At 39.9% G+C, this 2,171-nt stretch overlaps 1 non-coding gene across 1 annotated transcript; it reads right to left on the bottom strand.

Annotated features, from left to right (window-relative positions):
* Positions 1–417: 417 nt before the first annotated feature.
* On the bottom strand, positions 418–523 carry LOC145573347 (small nucleolar RNA R71). The gene has a single exon (XR_014097394.1). It is a non-coding gene; the product is annotated as a small nucleolar RNA R71 (small nucleolar RNA).
* Positions 524–2,171: the final 1,648 nt, after the last annotated feature.

Genomic DNA, 2,171 nt, shown 5'->3' with positions numbered 1-2,171 from the left:
AAGAAGAGCCACAACAAGAAGAACAAGCAAGAATGGGAGAAAATCCGAGAGTGGCATTGAAAGAATTGGGGATTCCCAGTGCATATAGATTTGAGAGTGGGATTGCTCCACCTACAACACCGGCAAATGATTTTGAAATAAGACCGGCGATGATCACTTTGATAGAGAGGCGACAATTTAGTGGGGCCAAGCATGAAAGCCCACTAAACCATCTCAAGGAGTTCAAGAAGTATTGCAATACTATCAAGGTGAACGGAAGTTCCTAAGAATTCATCCGCCTCAAGCTCTTTCCCTTTTCTCTCATAGGTCGTGCTTTGGAATGGCTAGACAAGGAGGTAAAGCCGAATTCTCTAAGGACATGGGACGAGGTCAGCAAGGAATTTCTATCCCGTTTCTATCCTCAAAAGAAAACGGCGGAAGCTAGAGCTTTGATTCAAGGTTTCAAGCAACAGCCAAATGAGAGACTCTATGAAGCATGGGAGAGATACAAGGAGTATCAAAGAAAATGTCCTCATCACGGAATTCCAAACTATCAAATCATTCAAATTTTTTATGGAGGTCTTACCCTCAAGAAAAATCATGTTTAAATGGAGGAGCTGGAGGTCCTATCATGAACAAAACGGAAGAGGAAGTGGTGGACATAATTGAGGACGTAGTGAGGTATTATGGAGATTGGCAAGATGGAGAAAGAGAGTCAACTAGCAAGAGTAGCTCTTCGGTGTACTCGGTTGATCATCTAAATGCAATAAACAATCTATCCTCTCAAATGACAAACTTGGGGAAGGAGATGTCCGTTATCAAGGCAAAGTTGGAAAGTCCTACCTACCAAGTTTCGAGTCTTCCCTCCCAAACTAAGGGGAGAGGTACGTCTTCTAATTCTCAACCCCTTCCTTCTTCTAGTAACATGCCTAGTGGATGCTTGTTTTGTGATGATTGTGGGTCGTATGAGCATGATGTTTCTAGTTGCCTTCATGCATGTATGGATGTTTGTGATGATTAAGATGGAAATGTGAATGAGCATGTGAGCTATGTGTCAAATAATCATGATTCTAGGTTTTAGAATCAAAGAGGTTAATGGAATAGGAATTACAACAATCATGGCAATTTTGACAACTATAACCAAGGTGGTTGTTATAGGAACCAAGGTTCTCGAGGTAACTATAACAATCAAGGTTATAGTAGCCAAAATAAAAACCAAAATTATGGTAATCAAAACCAAGTTTATGGGAATCATAATCAAGGTAGTGGTAACCATAATCAAGGTTATGGTCAAAATCAAAGTAGGGGTAATTGGAATAATCAAGGTAGAGGCAATTTTCTAAACAATGCTCAAAGAGGCCCTCCACCCAGATTTGCTCCAAAGGCCCAAAATGATAATTCCTATGTTCAATCCTCTTCTTCTTCACATAGAACAAATTTGGAAGAAATCATTGAAAATCAAACAAAGTTGTTGAACACTTACATGACCGTAAGTGATAAGAAATTTAATGAAATGATGACTCATAATAAGATGCTTGAAAATCAAATTTCTCAACTTGCTAATGCTTTGAAAGACCATGCTAGTCCTTCTTCTTTACCATCCCAAGGCCTAGATCCTGACCGGTTAATGCTATTGTCACAAGGAGTGGTAAGATCCTTGAGGAGAGTTTGCCTAGGATGAGTGAGACTAAAGAGGGCACAAAAGGGGCGTTGGTTGAAAATGAGAGAAATGGTGAATCTTTGAGTGAGGTTAAGATTGATAAACCTAGTGAGGTGAGAGTGGAGAAAGAGACTGTGAAACCTAAGCTCCCTTATCCACAAAAATTCATGAGACACAAGTTAGATGAACAATTTGGAAGATTCATAGACATGCTTAAGCAACTTCACCTCTCTTTACCATTTACCGAAGTTGTCACCCGAATGCCCAACTACGCAAAATTCCTCAAAGACATTTTGAGTGGTAGGATAACATGTGATGGTGTAGAGACGGTGAACTTGACCGAGAATTGTAGTGCTATCATAATGAACAAGATGCCACCTAAGCCAAAAGATCTCGGAAACTTTTCTATCCCTTGTGCCATTTATAAAATGCAAATTGAGAATGCCTTGTGTGACCTAGGAGCTAGTGTTAGCCTTATGCCATACTTAGTGTACCAAAGACTTGAGCTAGGAGAACTCTTACCTACTAACAT

Source organism: Chenopodium album, chromosome 12, assembly GCF_948465745.1.
Source record: "Chenopodium album chromosome 12, dcCheAlbu1.1, whole genome shotgun sequence".
In the NCBI taxonomy this organism is placed as follows: Eukaryota; Viridiplantae; Streptophyta; class Magnoliopsida; order Caryophyllales; family Amaranthaceae; genus Chenopodium; species Chenopodium album.
This window is presented reverse-complemented; position numbering and strand designations above follow the sequence as displayed.